General features: G+C 36.8%; 1 protein-coding gene across 14 annotated transcripts in view; it reads right to left on the bottom strand.

The window, feature by feature from the left end:
- The window catches only part of palld (palladin, cytoskeletal associated protein), an 85,636-nt gene that overhangs the window by 54,885 nt on the left and 17,539 nt on the right, over positions 1 to 13,212 (bottom strand). For 2 of the 14 annotated variants that reach the window (XM_077220711.1, XM_077220708.1), the window contains exon 1: positions 2,939 to 3,075. The exons of 10 other annotated variants lie outside the window; for them this stretch is intronic. The gene's annotated coding sequence lies outside the window, so the exon portion shown is untranslated. Of the gene's footprint in view, positions 1 to 2,938; positions 3,098 to 13,212 lie in introns of those variants that run through there. 2 more of the 14 variants (XM_077220709.1, XM_077220710.1) reach the window with 2 other exon arrangements.

A 13,212-nucleotide genomic window follows, 5' to 3' on the forward strand; every position in this document is an offset into this window, starting at 1 on the left:
CTGAATTTACAAAGCATTATGGGTGGTGGAAGTATTGGTAATAGAAAGTATGCACATTTTGCTAGTCATACCCACTAACCAGACCTAATGAACAATCATTAAGGGTAATTACTGAACCATATAAACCAATTCAGCAGTGTCCATCATAGCCAAACACTGTGTGTGTCTGTGAGAGAGAAAGAGAGGGAATGGCACAAACTCTCTTTCCGCCTCTTGTGGTTTGGCCACGATGTGGCCAGTGTAACAGAGATTCCCTATTTAAACTTTCCATCTACAACAGCAAATAACAACAAGTCACAGAGTATGTGTGTGAGGATACTGGCCTCATTCTCACATGAGAAAGACACACACTTCTCTGTCAAATCTACTATCCTGCCAAGTAACAGGTAATTTCATCTCTTGCACTGTCAATGTTGTCTTCATTCTCACACTTTCACTACCATCCAACAACAGTCAGATAAATAGAAATAGACATTTCAAGCATCCATGGGTATAGAGAAACACTGGATGGAAATACCGTAAGAAAACTCCACTCATTGCTTCCATGGATAATTATAAGCCACCTTCAAAACCAAAGCATATTGATCTTCTGGCAAGAGTCGAACAAGTTAAAAACACAAGAGTACAGACCAAGGGAGAGTTTGATGGTCAGCGTTAAACACTACTGAGGCTTTCAATGAAACCAGTGCTGGTCTTATTCTGAAAAGTAGGAGCTTTTTGACAAGAAACATTTGGTTTGCAATACAAAAATACATTTATAGCAGAATAGACATTACAGAAGCAGCAGCATAAAGGCATTTATACAGAAATTACAATTAGAGAAAGTTATAAAGTCGATGTTTCAAATAATGAATTTAAATAAAATATATAATTATTCTGAAAAAGAGTAGGTGTATACACACTATTGTAATGTTTATGACTCTTTCAAAATGAAAGTGTGACTATAGAAACATGGAAAATATGAAAAATATGTATGCTGTCACAGTTTTGGTTTCGTTTTCTATCAGTCTGTTTAACCACCTGTTTGCCTGTGTTCCCTTTTTCTCCTTTTCCCACCATTATCAGTTACCATGGATATTCATTTAATCATCACAGCTATTCAGCATTTAGTTAATAACCATGTGTATTTAAGTTCCTCACCTTCACTCATTCTGTGTCCGGTATTGTTTGTGTATGGCAGTGTTCCGAGTTCTGGCTTATGTTTATTAAAGACTGTTGTTATTTATACCTTCTTCTTCATCAAGTGACTTATACCATTACATATACAATATTTAATATATATATATATAATTATTCTGAAAATAATAAGTACAAAAACTTGTAAAGTTTACAAATAAATAGAATATTATCCCTGCTGGAATGCATCACCATTGTTTGTGTTAAAGCAATCTGTCAGGTAAAGCTAGAGTTTTGGTGAGTATAAGGTCAATTGTGGGATGTTGGCCGTATGTGTAATTCTACTGATCTCTTTCTGTGTAATATGCCCCATATGTACTTAATCTATTGAATGGTGCAGGATAAATCTATTTGCCCTTTTCTTCTTTCTGTCTTTCTTTTTTGCTAGCTCTCTTTTCATGCATGAAGACCTGAAATAATCTGATTTGGCTTCCCTTGAACTTGGCATATCAAGAGACCTGAAATTCATTCTGATCTGTTAGTGTATCTGTTGGAGGTGTTTTGAAAGAATATGCTTCATGTCACTGACATCAGGCCAGACAACACCTCAGAAACACAGGAAAAAGTCTGGAGCCAGAATTAAACACTGAACAGCTTTGGGAGACAGACTGAGAGGGTGAGGGTTGGCTCGGGGTCACCGGGAGTTGGGTGCATGTCTGATGCGGTGGAAGGCCAACCGTAAAAGTTTAAAAAGGTAAGACAACTATGACAACTTTTAGAACAACCTTATCATGATAGATTATAGTGTGTGCATGTGTGTAATCTGATTCCGGAAGGGCATGACAAATGCTAAATTCTCTGAGCGCAATCAGTGGAGTCATTTAGCGCCTGGTTACAATTGACCTCACATGTCAGATGCTTAAGGTCATAGGCCAGGAAGGGAACACAGGGAAGAAGATAGGAATGGAGAGAAGACCGCAAGAGATGCCCCAAATAGAAATACTGATAGATGCATCTGCAGCAGCTGAATTATGAAGTTCTTGTAAACACACACACACACACACACACACACACACACACACACACACACACACACACACCATGGCAGCAACCCACCGTCCACATGACATTTACCAGCCTGTGTCTGGAGAAAACTCCAGACACTCACACTGTTTTATAAACAGTATGAAAAATGTATATGGTATTGATCACAGAAGCTGCATCTGAAGTGACATATATACACCAGAAAAAGTTGCATTTACAATTAGAAAAAATCTAATGAAATATTTCAATAGTGATTTATTATTGTAAATATTCATTTTTTTCTAATATTTCAAATATAAAATTATGAGACAAAAATGATGAATAAAACCACTTGTGGATAAAATTGATTAAAACATTTAATATTTAATCTGTCATGACAACGATGCGCATCCATTTACACAGAAGCAAAAATCAAGACCATATACTCAGCACATTATGATGCATTTATTAACACATGTAGTTTAGAAATATCTTGAGAAATGTATCTTTTCTGATAAATGTGCCATAGTCATTAAGTAAAACAATCTCAGATAAAAACATCATATGAAGATAATCAAGAGTATCCAGATAAACAGATCTGTAACACTTGTTTACTTAACATTTAGAATAAAGTTATTTTAACTTCAAATATAAATGCTTAGTATTAATTTAATAAAATAAAATAAAATAAAACCTTTTCTACAAATTGCTTTTAAATGTAGTTTTTTTAAAGATAAGTTAAATGATAACTATTTTCTGTAAAGCAAATTTTCAGAGTTCAAAGTTCAGTTAAACTTACCAGAGCTCTAATGCTTATCTTGCTTCTTAAAATATATCCAGAAATGATGACTAAACATGCAGATTTTAGTCTGCAAGAAGTGCTCACACACTCCCTTTGAATGCCTACACAAGCCTGAGAGTTCAATCACTCACACATGTACACACTCTCTGCCACACTGGGTAGAGCTGAAGAGAGAGAAAAGGGAGGGAGCAGGAAGAGAGAGAGACACGCTGTAACTGTGAATAAAGATTCAATAGCACACTAAACCTTTGGCATACGTCCAGCCCACTCATTATTTCTCTCTCATTCATTCTCTCTTTTGCAAATCGTTTCAACGTTGACTTCACCCTGCATCTCTTCAAATTAACATTCCCATGTCACAGGAACTTTTTGACTATTTGACTTTGTCTGCCATTTGAATTGGCCTTGAATTGATTCAAGATTTCCTAGAAATTGAGAAACAACTCAGATTTGAGTATACAGCTTCCAGAGGTGAATATAGGACATCTCTAATAGGAAAAGTAACATAGTTGGTTTCCCTGACCACATTGACATGCCCCTGATGTATAATAAAGAAAATGTATAGAAAACAGTGCACATGATTTTTTAATCAAACTCCAAATTATGCTTAAACCTTTATTCCAAAAATAATATTTACATTCTTCACAGCTACACTGGAATATTCTTGTGTGCATGAAAACAGCATATTCTAAATAAACTAAGACATACATTATTTTCCTGCTACTCACCTTGGGTAATACTTGACTTGCTCGCTCGCTCTTGCCATTTATTGCAATATATATATTACATATTTATACATACAGTATTACAAAATGTAATATAATTCACTCATGAATTCCCATTCATATCCTTAGCAATCAGGGTGTGATCAATTGTTTATAAAAATCAGTTAAAACACTGACCTCTTCGCTTCAGTAATGTGTTTCTTGACTTGCTTTTAACAACTGTCTGTATCTAACACAACCAGGATAACCTTGTAGTGTACATATATAAAAGAACCTATGAAAAAGGCTATGTATACTCTACCATTCAAAAATTTAGGGTCTGTAAGAGTTTAGTTTTTTTTTTAAAGAAATTAATACTTTTATTTAGCAAGGATACTCAAAATGGACAGTAAACACAAAAACATTGCCATGTACTTAAAATAAATTCTGTACTTTATATTAATCAAAGAATGCTGAAAAAAAATGTCACGGTGCATGGATATGATACATTTTCTGTTTTATTATAGTATTATTCTGTCTTTATTATATTCTACTTAATATTATTTTTAGTGTTTGCATGACCCAAAAATTTGATTAAAGTAGTATTTGAGGCCCATTGTATTCTGGGTAATACTGTATTCTAGAACTCTATTGAGCTAAGACAATAGCCAAAAAACATTTCTTGCTGCTTCAGCTCTGCAGTTGCCCATGCCAACATGTCCAGGTCACAGTCCAACGGGCACCTTACCAACATTCCCTCACTGACACATTAACGCAATCAAACGGGTTGCATTTTTTAACAGTCGGCAAACAGTGCATAATAATATATGAATATGAAAAAGAAAATTAAATATATATGAAAGAAATAACAATTCAATTCAACAATTCCAATATCGTAATATCAATCAAATGCTGAACAATTCAATCATAAACCATATTTTTTGGATTCTGAACAGAATTTGTCATTTGGTTGGGCCGCATTAAGCATTTCAGTAATCTTCAGGACAAAAATAGTCTTGGTTAGAAGAGCCCACTTAGCATTGATCTAAAAACAGCTAACGGCACCTGGTCTCAGTCAAACAGATGGCATTCACCTGTTTCATCAATGCATTATGGGACAGTGAGAGACAAGATACAGACGCAAACAGGCCGTCTTATCACTGATCATTTTGTTTGGAACTGGCACAGGCATGTTTTATTTGTACAATAACACAATTGTGTTGTATACAGTACAGTTAATCCTTTATTTGGGGTGAGGTTAGACGTGTTGTGGCATATTGAGATTGTAACTTTTCGCAGACCTTCATGGGTAGTTAGTGACTCTCAGTCTTTCAGTCCATAAACAGGTGGAACACTTGGGTGGGGTATTTATGGAGCATGTTGCATAGAGCTCAGAAAGTACACATACCCTCAGAAACACACACAACCAGAGACAAACACTCATATGTGCATCCAGGCATTTTTAAACCAGCACACAGTGTGATGCACAGACACATCCACACCTTTTTATACTTAGAAAAAACGCATTAAGAAGTGTGATTGCATGACTACTTTCTCCGTTAGTAACACTACTGCAAGATTTGCATGTACACACTCTGTGTCCCACACCTCAACAGTGCCTCTCTGTGTTTATTTATCTGACCAATGAGGTGCTCATGTTACACAACCATTCCTTTAGAAACAGGACAAAGTGACGACATAATTTACTTTATTTATTCATAATTTTTTTACATTTGCTTATTTTAGGTAAATTCAATTATTTATACCTTTACCTCAGAGTTAAGATATAAAAAGTCAATTGAAAGATGTTTAAAATAAATAAAGCTCCCTGTGAGAAATTTACACTGCAAAGCCGGCACAAAAGCAGCATCTAGTGTCTCCAAAAGTGGTGATGCTTATTGACGAGTTGTTTTCTCTGTAATTAATCTCCCATTTTTACCAGTTTAACCCATTCAGGCCAATTTGCGGATTGGTTGCAGGCATTATAATGTTGACAGGTTAATCAACTGGCTTCAGCCTTCCTTCATTTGTAAAAATTAAAAATTCCATACTGTAGGTGACTCTACTGAAATATTTGAAAATTATGTTGAAACCTATTTTTACTAAGACCAACCAAATATGTAAAGATGCCTTATGAATACATAGAAATCTATACAAATAATTTATTTTTCAGAACAACAAATAACAGCACCTACAATAATAATAATAATATTGCAAATTATTATGCTCTTCATTTTCATCTGCACTTCTCTTTCCACCTGACTCTCATCCTTCTGTTCAAAAGGTCTTCCAAGGGTCATCTCAGAATCATCTCAAAACGCTTTTCCAATTACCATGACAACCTTTACATTTCTCCAAAAAAAAGAAAACACAAAGTAAAACAAACTCTAGTCCTCTCCGGATGCACTAAGATGCTGAATAGTACAAGTTAAGCAAACAACACTCTAACAATTGTACTCTAAATAAACAAACCATTAATCTGACAAACAAATCTAAACACAAGCATTAATGATGACTATCATCTATTCAATGAAGTTAATGATGGTGAAATACATACACAACATTGAGAAAGATTGTGTTCAAAGATCAGCACTGAAGCTCAGATGAAATTGACGAAAGGTTTCTCTGAATTGTGAGCTGGTAAAAAGGTTCCTTTGTGTGTTTCTGTTTGAGTTTACACAGCAGATATACATAGTGTATTTTACAGTTCCCTCCCAGTTCTCTTCTCTCTGGTGTGTCGTCAACCTGTATTAATGTGTTGCACACGTAGTTGAACCAAAAAGTCATCTTTCATGCAGTATTGTGTGTGTTTGGGGCTGAAATATCGGCTTCGGTTGTTGGTAAATCAAAAGCTGAAGAAAACAATAAAACTAGATCAACTGCAGAAACTGTCCAAAGCTCTCACTGACATCTGCCTCAAACACACATTCATTTCATTTGGCTTTTGAAATTGCTAAGGTTTCCAACACACACAAATCAATGTATGCCCAAAGGAACGAATGAGCTACAAAGTTGACATGCTCCTCATTTTACAGTACACAGTCAATGTACAAATCATACAGATCCAAAACTGATGGAGGCATTCTAACTGCTGTTAAACAGACTTATTCAAGGATACACACACCCACAGAACTGATGTCATCTCTCATGCAGGAAACCTTTTCTGGCTTTGTTATATATATATATAAACCTATACCAAAATGTATTTAAAATGTATACTACAAATTCATAACATATTTACTATATATACCATACCATATATATATATACCATATAAAGGCACTGCGAGAAATAAAGTTACACTGCAATATATAAAGCCACACTGTGAGATTTAGTCACACTGTGAGATATAAAGTCGCACTGCGAGATATAAAGTCACACTGCGAGATATGAAGTCCCGCTGCGGTATATAAAGTCACAATTCAAGATATAAGGTCACACTGAGAGATAAAGTCTCAATTATTAGAAAGAATTGGCTCCTCAAAATCAGTCATAATCCAGTCATAATGCTCTTCTCTATCATTTCTATCTTCTGTCATCATTCTCATCATCACACTCAACTTGAAAGACTCTACAGGAAAACAAATCTCACTGTGCACAAGGACATGTACTTAAATCACATTCTTTTTTACAAAGATTCGATTTCCAAAGCTAAAACCACCTATTATTCTGGTTTAACAAGTTCAAGCGAAGGAAATTCAAAGGTCCTTTTTTCACTCATCTCTAACTTCATAAAACCTCGGGATCCACTTCCTCCTCATTTGTATTCGATTGATTTTTGTAATTCTTTATTATCATTTTTTTCTTTAAAAATTGAACATATTCATCAGCACCTTATGTCTACCTCTGGTCCGAACTCATTCGTCACAGTTTCCTTTGCTCAGACTTGTTTTTTCTCAGCATTTACCCTACCTTCAGTAAATGAAATTAATGAACTTATTCGAAAATCCAAACTTTCAACCTGTAAATTGGATCCTCTTCCAACTGTGCTTGTGAAAGCCACTGTTTCTTTACTGTCCCCCCTAATCACTAACATCATTCATTCTTCACTTACTACTGGAATTGTTCCTTCTTCTCTTAAAACAGCTTCTGTAACTCCGATTCTTAAGAAACCTGGTTTAGATCCCAACGACTATAATAATTTCCGACCTATTTCAAATCTTCCATTCATCTCCAAAATTTTGGAAAAAATAGTGGCTGCTCAACTCCATACTCATCTTTCTTACAATAATCTATATGAACAATTCCAGTCTGGTTTCCGTCCGCATCATGGTACGGAAACAGCGTTACTTGAAACCACTAACAACCTTCTTATAGCGGCTGACTCTGGTTTACTTTCCATTCTTCTTCTGCTTGATCTGAGTGCGGCCTTCGATACTATTTCACACACCATACTTTTTGTCAGACTCTCCTCTATTGGAATTACTAACATACCTCTTAACTGGTTTCATTCATATCTTTCTGGCCGCTCTCAGTTTATTCAGTTAAAATCATTTACCTCTCATTCTGTCCCTGTCTTAACAGGTGTGCCCCAGGGCTCTGTTCTGGGGCCCTTACTGTTTATTATTTATCTTCTTCCCCTTGGTTACATCTTCCGTAAACATCATATTAATTTCCATTGCTACGCAGATGACTCTATTTTTCACCTAAACCTAATTCCACACTTCCACCATCTTCCCTTACTAACTGCCTTCTTGACATAAAATCCTGGTTCACATCAAATTTCCTTAAACTAAATAGTAATAAAACAGAATTGCTTCTTATAGGTACAAAATCAACATTAAACAAAATCCATAATTTCTCTATTCTTATTGATAGCTCCTCCATTTTCCCCTCCCCTCAGGTTAAGAGTTTGGGTGTCATCTTTGATAGCACCCTCTCCTTTACATCTCATGTTAACAACGTTACTCTGTCTACTTATTATCATCTTCGTAATATCTACCGTTTGCGTCCTTTCCTCACGCCGCACTCCACTGCCATTCTTGTTCACAGCTTAGTCACCTCCCGTTTAGATTATTGTAATTGCCTTTTGTTTGGCCTCCCACATAAAACTCTTCATAAACTTCAACTGGTCCAAAACTCGGCAGCTCGTATCATTACTCGCACCCCTTCTATTTATCACATCACTCCTATCCTACAACAGCTGCATTGGCTTCCTATTATTTATCGTATCAACTACAAAATACTTCTTCTTACTTTTAAAGCCATTCATAATCTAGCCCCTTCATATCTTTCTGATCTCCTCCATATACCCACACACACGCGTACTCTAAGATCTTCTTCTTTTATTCATTTTACTGTTCCCCGTGTCCGCCTTGTTACTATGGGGAGTAGAGCTTTCAGTTTCTCTGCTCCTCAGCTCTGGAATTCGCTTCCACCAGATCTCCGTAAAATTGACTCTCTTTCACTTTTCAAATCCAAACTCAAAACTTATCTGTTTAGAATAGCTTATTCCCTTTGACCATAACTGCACTATTTTTTTAATTGTCTTGTGTCTCATTGCTTTTTTAAATTTGTTATTGTTGATGATGATGTAAGGTGACCTTGAGTGTCAAGAAAGCCGCCTATAAATAAAATGTATAACAATAATAATAATAATAACTTAATGTCGTTTTAAACATTTATGATTTTCTGTCTTGCAGAACACAAAGAAAATTTTCTTAAGAATGTTTCAACTGTTTAAAAAAAAATATATATATATATACTCAAGTATATACAGTATATAGAATATTCTTTTGTGATCCACATTTCCTAATTTTTGTGTGAACTATCCCTTTAAATTAAAACAGGGTCCCTCAGACAAATTGGGTTTAAAGCTTAGTTCAAGGTTTGTGTTGGAGGTGTCTCGTAAACTGTAAAAACCATCAGTGATATTCACCAGCATACGCAACACTCCACATCTAAATCAACTTTATATTTAATGGCTTTGCTTCAAAAGACGCACTAAGGTTTATATTAGATCACATATCATACTTTAAAAACAGCTCAGTTTCATGAATGAGCAAAAGTACAATCATCTACAGTTACACTATTAAACATGACACCATTCAATGTAAAAACGGAAAAATTTTCACATTGATAAATGCCAAAATACATTAAGCTTCATGTACACACTCGATGACTTTAGCCGTCATAATCGGCCCACTGCCAATAAAGACTCCTTCTGCCCTTTCACGTGCAACCGTGGCCTACATTTGACTCCAGTAAGTTCCTGCACAGTGAGCGAAGCCATTATATAAGTGAATGATTCAGTTGACGCTGACCTCTGCCTCCCTCAATGCAGACGTTTATAGAGTCGGTAATAGCACAGGGGTCAGTTTAACAGGCGAAACTAAATGCTCAGAGACACAACTCCCTAAGATTGTGACATCATCACCAGAACTCCGGCGCCTCACGGTCGAACCCCGCAGAACCCGAAGAGATGGACAGAGATGAGAAAGACGACTAAAAGAGGAACAAGACAGAGGGGAGGAATTATGAGCAGCGCGGAAAGAATTTTCTTGAAGGGACAGTTAAAACAAGAAAGAGACAGATGGGGATGTGATAAGAGTGTGTGATAAAGAGGAAACATGAGGAAAGAAAGACAAATGAATGATGTGATATGGTACAGGGATTTATATAAAGAGATTAAAGAGAGAATGAGAGTGAGAGAAATGACCAGATGTGTTAGACGGATGAAGAGGTCTGTGTCTTTTGACAGTTTAATAGAGAGATTGTAATCTGCAGGGCAACATATTCTGTTAAAATATTTCTGCATGAGCTGGAAACATGAACTCAATATACACATTCCTTAACACAGGGGTTTTCAAACTTCTTCCACGGACCCCCAAATATGATGATTCCCTTGAACAACCCACTAAAATAAAAATTTAAAGACTTTCAGCTGCAATGAACAAATTGGACAAAAGTAATTGAAATACATAGAAAATGTTACTTTTAATGACTTCTGCAGTCTTAAAATTATTCAACCCCTTCAAGCATCTTTAGTAGGCTACTTAGTAGAATAGTATAACCAGACACCAGCTTCTGGCAGCGTTTCTGAGGAATCCTAGCCCATTCCTTATGAGCAATGGCCTTCAGTTCAGTGACATTCTTGGGTTTGCATTCTGCAACCGCTTTCTTCAAATTTTCTATGGGGTTCAAGTCAGGTGACTGTGATGGCCACTGTAGAATGTAGCACTGTAGGAAGGTCAAATAACACCCAAGCTTCAGCTTCCACACTGACGGCATGATGTTTTCTCCTAGAATTTCCTGATACTACAATGAATCCATCTTGGCTTCCACACGCTGCAGGTTTCCAGTGCCAGAAGATGCAAAGCAGACCCAGAGCATCATCACCATGCTTAACTGTAGACAGAGTGTCCTTTTCAACATTTGCTTCCTTCTTCTTCCTCCAGACATACCACTGATCCATAGTGCCGAAAAGTTTGTTTTGTTTCATCGTTCCACAGAACAGAATCCCAAAACCTCTGTGGCTTATTTATATGTTTTTGAGCAAATTGGAGCCAATTTTTCTTGTGCTTTTGGGTCAGTAGTGTTGTACGTCTTGGAGTTCTGACAATCAGGTTTAGTATGCGCCTTACTGTGCAAGCTGAAACCTCAGTTCCTGTTGCCACCACGTCTTGCTGCAGGTATTTTGCAGTCACTCAAGAAATCAGAAATCTGGTTGCAGCCGTTGATAGCTTCCTTTTTCTGCCCTGTCCAGGTAGTGTAACCACTGTTCCTTCCTTTGTCTCTAGGAACATTTAGTGCCTTCGCTATCTTTTTGTATCCCTTTCCTTGTTTGTGAAGGGCGATTATATCTTCTCTTAACTTTTTGGACCATTCTTTTGACTTTACCATATTTCTAACATGCAGTCAAACGTGACACTCAACAAACCTAACTATTTCAGATATTTCATGTGTTCAAGCCAGGGGCGGACTGGGACCAAAAAGTGGCCCTGGACTTTCTGGCCCACAGCAGCCACCACATCCCAAATCATAAAACATTGGCCCATTAATGTGCAGAATATTTTTTAACACCACTTATAGCATAAAAATATAACACAATACAAAAATAAATGCTATTTAAACATTTAGGGGGAGCTAGAGCCATCAGAGCCTGTTGAACTGCTACTCTTCGCGCCAAATGTATAATCTGTTAATTTGAAGCATTTCACAGCATCTACCTCTAATGCTTTTTTTAACCGTCGGCTGAAATTGGTCCTCGTCAGCTTTTTTTTGGCCGGTTCGACATGTCGGTGAAAGAGGGAACTCTGATTGGCTGTTCAGCATAGTAAACAAGTCAGAGCACTGCACAAGAATAATAACAAAACAGCGAGCAAAGAAGTCAAAACAGCACAGATAGAAGGCTGTTCTAATGTTACGTCATATTACCTGAGTGTTCCTTGGCGAATATTTAAATATTAACATGAGAGGAGTGGAATAAAGAAAGTGTTTAGCAGGATTGATATTCAGAATGGTAAGCACGCACTGCTTTGTTTACGGTGTGTATCTGCAGCCGCCAGCCGGCGGCGTCGGTTCCTCTTTTTGAATGACGAATATAGATGAATTTATCTGCAGAAATAGACAGTTGTCTCATTTACACCCAGGCGCAGAACGCGCATTCTAGCTAACAGTAGGCTGTAGTTCTCTCGATGTCTTCAAGTGCGGCTTTTTTCCCGCGACACAGGCGATGCGAGGCGACAACACAGTCGGCTTTCATCTGCGCTAGTTCATCGGCGTTGGCTTGCTGTGTTTCCAGGACGTGAAAGAGGGCGTGTTTCAAGATACGCAATGGATTAGACCAAACTTAACAGGGAGGGAGGGCAATACACTCACATGCATGCACACGAAACACACTCCTTGTCGGCCGCGCCCGCGCGATCGATTCCCTCATCCATTTGTTTAGAAAAGAAATGTAATATTATGATTTCCGTCATTTTTTATATATAGGTAGGCTATATATTTTTTTATATGTGTACCGGGCCGGCCCACATTGGCCAGCCCCCCACCGGGAAAAGTCCCAGTGCTCCAGATGGCCAGTCCGCCCCTGGTTCAAGCTCAAGCACACCTGGTGCAAATAATTAAGCCCTTGATTAGGTGTATCAGGTGTGCTTGAGACAACATCTGTTTGGCAGATTTGTGCTGTTGCGAGGGATTCTTTTCAGGGGGTTGAATAATTTTGAGAATGCAGAAGTCATTAAAAGTGGAATTTTGAGTTCAATTTGAGGAAACCAGTTGAAACTTTGGCTGTGTCTAGCTATTTTAATTACTATTGTTTGATTTGTTCATTGCAAACAGCTGAAAGTCTGTAAATTTTGCCAATAAGCCTGATTTGCAAAGGGGGTTGAATAATTTAGATTACAACTGTATAAATATGTATATTACAAAAATATTATGAAGACAGAATGTAGTCAGACTATAACTATATTTATATTATGAAATAACATAAGGATGTAATATGTACACTGCCGTTAAAAAGTTTGGGATCGAAACGATTTTTTTTTAATAAGTTTATGCTCACCAAGGCTGCATTTATTTGAATACAAAAATACAAATAAAATAAAACAGTAATATTGTTAAATA

This window comes from Siphateles boraxobius, unplaced genomic scaffold (genome assembly GCF_051911475.1).
Source record: "Siphateles boraxobius isolate OS27281-9 unplaced genomic scaffold, OSU_SipBor_1 8, whole genome shotgun sequence".
Classification (NCBI taxonomy): domain Eukaryota; kingdom Metazoa; phylum Chordata; class Actinopteri; order Cypriniformes; family Leuciscidae; genus Siphateles; species Siphateles boraxobius.